Source organism: Phocoena phocoena, chromosome X (genome assembly GCF_963924675.1).
Source record: "Phocoena phocoena chromosome X, mPhoPho1.1, whole genome shotgun sequence".
NCBI classification, from domain to species: Eukaryota; Metazoa; Chordata; class Mammalia; order Artiodactyla; family Phocoenidae; genus Phocoena; species Phocoena phocoena.
Genome location: NC_089240.1, coordinates 106,999,993 through 107,010,284, shown reverse-complemented (window position 1 = coordinate 107,010,284; position 10,292 = coordinate 106,999,993).

Here is a 10,292-nt window from a genome sequence, read left to right as displayed (position 1 = left end):
TTAATTACTCCCTCCTTTCTAATTTATTCACTCTTTGCCCTCTTCTATCTAGATTCTCTAAATGACTGATAAATGACTTTACACAAGAGTTCTAATAACTGAGATGAGCAACATGTTACCTCTCAGAAAGGCACTTGCCCTAATCTTTTGTAGGCCATTAATTCAAAGGAATAAATTTCTAATGAATCTCTAAACCAGTATTTGAGTACAATGGTGGTGTCCCTTCCAATCGTGTCACTCATTTCCCACCAAGAAGCTAACGTTTATTTGGCCTGTATGGAAGATTTCCTCTTGACTACTCTCGCTTTTCTCTCTCCATCCCTTACCTCCTTCCCCCTTCCCTTTCTCTCCCTTGTCTCTCATTGTCTCTTCTATCTTTGTTTCTACTATCCTTCTCCTCAAAAGCTTTCCCTTCCTTCTTTCCTTCCCTCCTTCTCCAGGGTAGCCCTTTCCTATTTCAGGCCTTCTTTCTCAGTACCTATCAAATAATTTAGCCTGTCAGTATCCACAGGGCAATACTTAGAACTTCTAATTTTCGTCTGTCCTAAAGAAGTGACTGGCTTTAAATTTAAAACTACTCACAGTGTGCCCAGTGGTCCGTGGGTCTCTTGGTTCAACATTATTTGTACCGAACAGACTCGGGGACGCCCCTTCTTCCAGCCTCTGACCACCCTCCAGCCTCCTTTCCAGTTGCAAACTCCGGGACCATCTTCTGTATCCCTCCTCGGCCTCCCGGACAAGCGAACGCCATTTTTTTGGTTAACTCCTTATTGCTGACCAACCATGGGCCCCCAGATTTGTCAGAATCATTCCACTGAGGTGGAGGCCGCCGTCAACCGCGGAGTCAACATGCATGTGGGTCCCCCTACACCTACCTCTCTCTGGGCTTCTATTTCCACCGCGAGGATGAAGCTGTGAAGGGCGCCGAGCCTCTTTTGAAGACGCAAAACCGGGACAGTGGCTGTGCTCTCTTTCAGGACGTGCAAAAGCCGTCCCAAGATGAATGGGGTAAAACCCTGGACGCTAAGGAAGCTGCCACGGCCCTGGAGAAGAACCTGAGTCTGGCCCTTGAGGACCTGCGTGCCCTGTATTCTGGCCGTGCAGAGCGCCCCTCCCTCTGACTTCCGGGAGAGCCGCTTCCTGGAGGAGCAGCTGAAACTCATCAAGAAGATAGCGACCAGCTGACTGACCCCACCTGAGGGGGGTGGGGATGCTGAGCCAGTAGCTCTCCGAAAGTCTCACTCTCAATCCTCTGGAGCCCCTCTGCATCCCCCTGCTGTCAGGGGCTCCTGCCCGAGCCTCTCCCTCCAGCCCCCAGGCAGCTTTTTAACCACTCTGGAGCCCTCGCCCAAGCCGTAAACCGAAAGGAAACAAAGCTTTTTGCTGAAAACATCAACAACAAAGCAAAAACAACTGCAACAATTAAAAAAAAAAATTCAAGTCAATATTAAATACTGACTATTTTCTATATGCAGCCACTGAGTTGGTTACTGTGCCAAGCCTTTTATTTAATACTTACATATTGTTCCTAATTGCACGCATCATTTTATATGCATTCATGTTTAAATTAACTTTTATTTGGAGATGATTGTAGATTTATATGCAGTTGTAACGAATAATAAAGAGAGCTCCTGTGTGTACCCTTTACACATTTCCCCCAATGGGGATACCTACCCAAACTATGGTACAAAATCACAACCAAGATATTGACATTAATATGGTCAAGATACAGAACATTTCCAGCACCACAGGGATCCCTCATTTTGCCCTTTTATAGCCACACCCAACACATCCTCCCAAACCCTCTGCCCTGTCCCTGACCTCTGGTCATTATTGATCAGTTTGCTGCGTCTATAGTTTTGCAAGTTCAAGAACGTTGCATAAACTGAATTGTATAATACGTAAGGTTTTAGTATCAGCTATTTTTCACTAAGTATAATTCTCTGGAGATTCATTCAGGTTGTTACTTGTATCAATGTTCCATTCCTTTTTATCTCCAAGTAGTATTCCAAGGTATGTATGTACCACAGTTTGTTTAACCATTCATCCACTGAACATCATTTGGGTTATTTTCAGTTTGGAGCTATTACAAATAAATCTGGTATAAATATTCATGTACAAGTTTTTGTTTGAACATAATTTTTCATTTTTCTGAGATAAATGTCTAGGAGTACAATTGCTGGGTTGTATGCTAGTCACAAGTTGGGGGGGGTTGTTTTTTGCTTGTTTGTTTTTAACTGACAAACTTTTGCAGAGTTGCTCTACTGTTTCACATTTCACTGTCAGTTGTATGAGCAATCTGGATTGTCTGCATCCTTGCAAGCATTTGGTGTTATTACTATTTCTATAGTGTATATATTTTATATAGTGTCTATTTAACCGTTCTGATAGGTGTGTGGTAAAATCTCATTCTAGTTTTGCACTCACTAACGGCTAATGTTTTGAATATTTTTTCGTGTGCTTACCTACCATCTGTACGTCTTCTTTTGTGACTTGTCTCAATGCCTTTTGCCCATTTTGGGTTTCTTTAAACTGTTGAGTTTTGAGAGTTCTTTACATATGCTAGATATGAGTCCTTTGTTAAATACATGATTTGCAAATAATTTCTCTCAGTCTATAATTTACACCTTCGTCCTTTCAAGGGATTTTTCACAGAGCTAAAAATTTTAATTCTATGAATTTCAGTTTATCAAGTTTTACCAAAAGTTCTTAGAGGATACTGTTTTAATTTCTATAAAGCTAAAAACATATGTATGTATGGAGAATAGCATACATATACAAAACACATTGACACTCTTGTGTTGAACCACTCTTGCAATTACTGTGATAAATCCCACTTGGGTATGGTGTGTAATCCTTTTAATATGCTGCTGGATTTAATTTGCTAATACTTCGTTGACGATTTTTACATCTATATTCATAAGAGATACTGGTATATAGTTTTCTTTTTTACATTACCTTTGTCTAGTTTTAGTATCAAAGTTAACAGTAGCTTCATAAAATGAGTTAGCAACTGTTCGCTACTTAAATTTTTTGGAAGAAATTTTATGGAATTGGTGTTAATCCTTCTTTAAATACATGGTAGAATTCTACAGAATTCTCGTCCTGAAGACTTCTTTGGGGGCATTTTTAACTTATGAATTCAATTTCCTTAATATTTGTGTGGCTATTCAAATTAAATATTTCCTATTGAATAAATTGTGATAATTTGTGTTTTTCAAGGAAGTGATCCATTTCATGTAAGTTGTCAAATTTATTTTTGAATAGTTGTTTATATTTTTCCCTTACTACCTTTCTCATGTCTGCAGGGTCTTTAGTGATATCCTGTTTAATTCCTGATATTGATAATTTGTATCTTATCTCTTCTTTCTGTCAGTCTTGCTAGAAATTTGTAGAAGTTATTGGTCTTTTAAAAGAATCAGCTCTTTCTTTCATTTATTTTCTGTATTGTTTTTCTGTTTATAATTTCATTGATTTCAGCTCTTATCTTTATTATTTTCTTCCTTCAGCTTGCTTTGGATTTATCTTGCTCTTCTTTTTTTCTAGGTTCTTCAGATAAGAGACTAGCTTATTGCTTTGAAATGTTTCCTCTTTTGTAATGTATGCCTAAGTGCTATAAATTTCCCTCTCAGCACTGCTTTAGTGGTGTGCCACAAATTTTAATATGTTGTATTTTCCTTTTCATTCAGTTTAATATATTTTTATTTCCTTTAATACTTCCTCTTTGACCCATGGATTATCTAGAAGTATGTCTGTTTCCCAAGTGTTCTGGGATTTTCCTATTATCTTCTTGTTATTGATTCCTACTGTGATTCCATTGTGGTCAGAGAACACACTCTGTATGATTTCAATTACTTTAAAAATTTTGAGGTTTGTTTTATGGCCCAAGATATGGTCTATCTTGGTATATCTTCCATGGGAACCTGAAAAGAATGTGTTTTCTGCTTTGAGGTGATGATAAAGTGCTCTATGAAGATCAATTAGATCAGCTTGTTTGATGTTATTGTTGAGTTCTATACTCTTGTGGATTTTCTTTCTAGTTGCTCTGTAAGTTGTTGAGAGGGGGTATTGAAGTCTCCAATTATAATCGTGGATTTGCATATATCTTCTTTCAGTTCTATTAGTTTTTGCTTAACATATTTTGCTGTTTTGTTGTTTGATGCGTACACATCTAGATTGCTATATCTTTTTTTTTTTTTGAATTGACAATTTTACAATATATAATGACCCTTCCTGTATCTGGTAATTTTCTTTGCTCTTTAGTTTACTTTATCTAATATTAATACACCTACTCTTGCTTTGTTTTGATTGTTTGCATTATAAATCTTCTTCCATCCTCTTGCTTTCAACCTGCCTATACTGTTACATTTGTAGTGAGTCTCACATATGTAGTATATAGTTGGATTTTAATTGGTATATTTAGATCACATATTTTTAAGGTAATTTTTGATATCTTCTAGCTTAAGTCTGCCATTTATTTTCTGTTTTTCATTTCTCTGGTTGCTTTTTCCTGCCTTTCTGTGGTTTACTTAAACATTTTTAAAAATTTAATTTTCATTTATCAATAGTGTTTTTGAGTATGTCTGTTTCTGTATATTTTTAGTGGTTGCTCTTGGTGTTACATAATATACATAACTTATCCTTGTCACTACTGAGCAGAGTGAGTGTTCTATTTACCCATTATGCCTTCTCTGATGCCTCACAAGCTTAGAAGCATAGAAGTACCTCCTTATTGTTCCTCATAAGGCCTCCACTGTCACTAAGGGTGGTCGCCTTATTACCACTGCAAGGTGGTGAAAGTCCTGACTCTTCACTAGGCCTCCACTGACGCCTCCGTTGGGGAGGTGGGGGAAGGACACCTCAGTACTCCACACAGTCTACACCGACACCACTGGACAGGACACTTACTTGTTACCACCAGCTGGGGATAAAAGTCTCAGCACCTTAACTCAGCCTTTTTTGACACTACCGCAAAGGGGGCAGGGAGGAGTGGGGCATCTTTTGACAGCCTAGAAAGAGTGCAAGTCTAGGCTCCTCCTTTTGTCTTTGCTGGTGGGAGTGGGTGCACAGTTTTTTCTGTAGTGTTTCTGGTTACAGTCCAAAAGTTATCTGTCTTACTAGGCTACCCCTTTCCTGGTCTTTTGACTAGAGAAAGCAGGGTATTTTTTTAATGTCTGTGCTTGTCGATGTTTCTAGATTGCTGGTTTCTTCAGGACCCAGTCTAGAAGAGGTGAAATAAAAATAAAGCCAAGGGAACTCACTGCTATGTCACTCTTTGGGTTCACAGTTTAGCAGCTGATCTGCCTTCTATTCGTCTCTCAGAGTCTTCTTGCCTTTGTTTCATATATCATGTCATCTCCACAGTTTTTAGTTATACTTAGCAGGAAAAATAGGGGAAAGTATGTCTACTCTATCTTCTTGGAAGTGGAACTTGTCCAATAGTGTTATTTTAACTTTACAGCAATGCTCAAAGTTTGATCCTATCATTATTCCTATTTTATATTCCCTTAAAAAAATTGAGGCCCATAGAAGTTACCCAAACTGCCTAAAGCTACCAACTAACAAATGGTAAAATCATAATTCAAATCCAGCTGTGTATGATCCCAAAGCTCAAATAATTAACTGATATGTTGACTCACATGAAAAAATCATTTTCCTTGCCCACCAGGAGTTGGTGGTCCAACGTGCTGTTGAATACAGTAGCCACTAGCCATCTATGGATAACTAAATTTCTGTTAAGTTAAATAGAGACTTCCCTGGTGGCGCGGTGGTTGGAAATCTGCCTGCCAAAGCAGGGGACAGGGGTTCAATCCCTGGTCAGGAAGGATCCCACATGCCACGGAGCAACTGGGCCCGAGTGCCACAGCTGCCGAGGCCTACGCACCTGGAGCCCGTGCTCCGCAACAGGAGAGGCCACCGCAATGGAAGTCCTGCGGACCATGGCGAAGAGTAGCCCCCCACTCGCTGCAACTGGAGAGGGCCCACATGCAGCAACGAAAACCCAATGCAACCAAAAATAAATAAATAAATAAAAATAAAGTAAAATAAAAAATTTAAAAAGAAAAGAATGGATCAGATTCTACATATATTTTTTAAAAATTAAATAAAATTTAAAATTAAGCTGCTCATACTAGATTCATTTCAAGTATTCAATAGCCACATATGGTTAATGGCTACTGTATTGGACAGTGCATTATAGAATATTTCCATCATCATAGAGCATTATACTGGACAGTATTGGTCTAGAGAGTATGCACACAATAAACTATGATGGATGCTGATGATAGAGGGATCCATTATATTATGGATGAGCAAAATGCTATATAGAGGAATACTGAGTGAATCTAACTGATATAAAATAAGAAATGTTTATGGAAGATACTTTGAGAGCTACAGGTACATTTAGAGCAATTGGACAACAGGGTTTTGATGGTTTTGTTCCCTGATATATCTCCAACATCTCAAACAGGACCTTGCACATAGTAGATGCTCAAAAAGTATTTCTAATAAATGCCTGAATTAATAAATAAATTAGAGGGCACTGTTCATAAGCCAAACTACTATTTCTGAGCAAATGCATAGAGAAGAGAGTGAACATGGATTTTTCAGGGAACAATTCATATGGCCAGCACAGCATTTGGGAAAAGATGTGATAGGAGATGAGACTAGAAAGGAGAGTAGGAGCCAGATCATGGAAGGCCTTATATACATCAATAAAAGACCATCTCCAAACTCCGTATGTCCAAACTCTAATTAGTCCTCTTTCCCTCCAGTGCATTCCTTCTCCTGCATTCTCTGTCTTTACCCGGTTAGAGTTATCAACATCAGATATATGAAGATGATCTTAGACACTTCTTTGGTTATTACATCCTGCCGTCAATCAGTCCCCAGGTCATTTCATTTCTACTTCTCAAATCTCTAATGAATCTACCTCTTCCTCTCCATTCATACCACTGCTACCAAACTTCAGGACTTTATTGCTTCTTGACTGAACCACTACAATAGCTTCCTAGTTGGTTTTCCTGCCTTCATTCTCTTCTAGTCCGTCCTTTACATTATAAGATTTATCAGTTTAAAAAACATCTATGCAGGTAAGTACCCTGCTTAAACCCTTGGCATCATACTTAAATCCTTTAGAGCTTACATACTTTCCCAGATTTATCACGTCACCTATGAATTGCATTCCATTTCCTTTGAGACAACAGAACCAACTGCATTCTTCAAGTGTCTCAAGCCTTTTCTATAAGTAAGCCTTGTTGTTGCACAGGGTGGTAACATTGTCTGTAATAAATGAACTCTCCAATTTGTTTTAAGAATACTTATTGAGTTAATACGACTCAGCTTTACCATTATCAAGTCTGTAAATATCTATCCTATCCTTGACTCCTATTCCTCCCATCCCTAGCCCTGGATTCTATTAAATACTCTCTCCTCTGTGGTCACATAGTATCCCAAGTATACTTCCATTGTGGCACATAGCATAGCACATTACTTTTTCATCAATGTCTTCTTTCCCCACGCATTGTGAGTTCCTTGAAGGCAGTAACTTTGACTGTTTTCTTTGTATTCCCATGGTGTCTCACTCAGAGGAAGCTCTCAATAATTGACTCTAAGATGAATCAACTTTACTTCACATGCCATTGTGAGTCATGAAAGTGTTTTAACAGAGGTGTGGCATTATAACTCTGCTTCAAGACTATTATCCTGGTAGCAGTGTGAAGAATGGGTTAGATGCCTAAGATAGAGGGTGAGTATACTAACAACCCCTTAATTGAGCAGTAAAACAAAGTAAGCTTCAAAGTGAGCTTTTCCATTATCAATTAGGTTTTTTTTTCCTTTAAGCTTTTAATGATCATATATAATCATCCTACTAAAGACCAGGAGAGGTTAAAGTCATGCTCTTTTGAATATTTTGCAGATGTAGCACTTGGCAAGTACAAAATTATGATGAACAATGAACATAGTTTCCTTCTATGAAGGAGTAACTGGTTGTTTCAAAGTCAGGAGATTATCCTAGGGGCCAGAGAGGAAGATCAAAGGGAATACTACTACCTTTAAGCTTCTGAAGCAATAGCTTACTAATTAGCATCCTCCAAACAAATAGCCTACATGTAGACACACTCACATGGAAATGAAGGAGATAATATCCTACCAAGAAGATAAACTATGGTCCCCAAGGGAATAACAGGCCTGTAGGGTTTGTGACACTCCTGTACCTTTGAAGAAGTACTGACACTGGTCTGGGTAAGAAAGGTGTGGGAATTACAAGGATCTCAGCAGCTCAGTGTGAACTACTGTGCTTGGAAAAGTGGGATTCATGCCAATCTTTATTCAGGGGAGAGGAGGAGAAGAGGGATACTGTACATGAATGAACTTTGCTCCCTGGGTCTTTTGATGAGTTAGCCTTTTGTGAACAAATCTATTAGGCATGCAAAGGAAGAGATATAAACTGGAATTAAGGGCTTAGTAACTGTCATATGCTAACTCTGTATTCAGGGTGAATATTTTTTTAAATCGTATATACAGGGAAGTACTTTGTATATGTGTGCTATACCCCATACTAATATATATATATGTGTGTGTGTGTGTATACAGTTTTAAAGAACTTAAATTTATTTCCTCCAAGAACTTTTCTTATATTATTTTTAACGCACAAGATAAATACAGGGTGTTAAATGGTTACACACATGGGCTGTGATTCCCTTGCTCCATATCTTAGCTTTGAAGGCACTACTTCTGGAATCTTCTTTATTCAAACACTGGTGTTCCTATACTCCATAGTAGTAGTTTAGCCTGAAAAGCTAGGCTCTCAAAGAAGAATTTTGGAAAATGTCTCAATATTTAGTTAACCATAACTAAAGTCACTTCCAAGTACTATTTTAATGTTTGACCTCTAGGGCTCATAATTCTGATGGGAGAAAAACGTGAAACAGCTGACAGGGCTCGTTCTCTACTTCCTAGACTTTTGATTACGCTGCATTCCGTTTCACACTGGCCTCCGACAGCATTGCAAGGAATGAACCCTCAACAAAGTAAACCCTTTTCCTCAGCTAATGAGTACTCTTGAAGTTTTAACTGAAGTGAGTACAGGCACACCTTGTCTTATTGTGCTTCGCAGATATTGTGTTTTTTATAAATTGAAGTTTTGTTGCAACCCAGCCTCCAACAAGTCTATTGATGCTATTTTTCCAACAGTATTTGCTCACTTCGTTCCTCTGGGTGTCACATTTTAGTAATTCTCGCAATATTTCAAATTCTTCATTATTATTATATTTGTTAGGGTGATCTGTGATTGATGATTTTGATGTTACTATTGCAGAAATATTATGATTTGCAGAAGGCTCAGATGACGGTTAGCATTTTTTATCAAAAAGTATTTTTTAATTAAGGTATGTACATTGTTTTTAGACATAATGCTATGGCACACTTAAGAGACTATAGTAGAGTGTAAATATAACTTTTATACCCACTAGGAAACAAAAAAATTTTGTGACCTGCTTTATTATGATATCTGCTTTATAGTGGTGGTCTGGAACCACACCTGCAATATCACTGACATATGCCTGTTGTTGACTGAAGAAAAACACACAACCAAAAATTTTGAGTTAAGCTTTATTCAAGGACCTTACTGAGAACCATAGCTGGGGAGACAGCCTTTCAGCTCTGAGGGACTGCTCCAAAGAGATAAAGGAGGAGGAGCCAGGATATATAGAGGTTTTTGCTTAAAAGAAAAGTAGTTGAACATCAAAAGATTACTGTTAATTCAAAAAACAGACATCTGAAATTAATGATTTTAGTGCTTTTCTATGTATGAGAAGAAGCAAGAGTAAGGGCTCATTGAAATTACTCCTTAGAATAATAAGGGGGAGGTGCGGGGGGGGCAGCGCTGCAGTAGCTAATGGCTTTATGGCTGGCAACATTCTTTGTTTACTGGAATGGCAGGCAACATTCCCTTTCCACACTGTACTTTATGTTTAGGCTGAATTTTATGAACCTTTCCCTAATTCCCTGATCACAATTTAATCCTTTTTTTTGCCTCAATCTGACAAATGCTGTTTCAGAGCAAAAGTTGTGGTAACGTGTCTAGGGAAGAAACCTCTTTATTTGCCCTTGCTTCAGTTTTCTCAACTGAAAAATGGGACCGATAATTACTATTTGGCTCTGCAGAAGGTTTTTTTTTGTTTAATAGATAAGCCAAGACACGTTTAAAAATCATATATGTTCGCTTGTAACTATAACTGTTATAATAATTCTTATCAATAATTACTGGCTAGTGCATATGGACGAATATG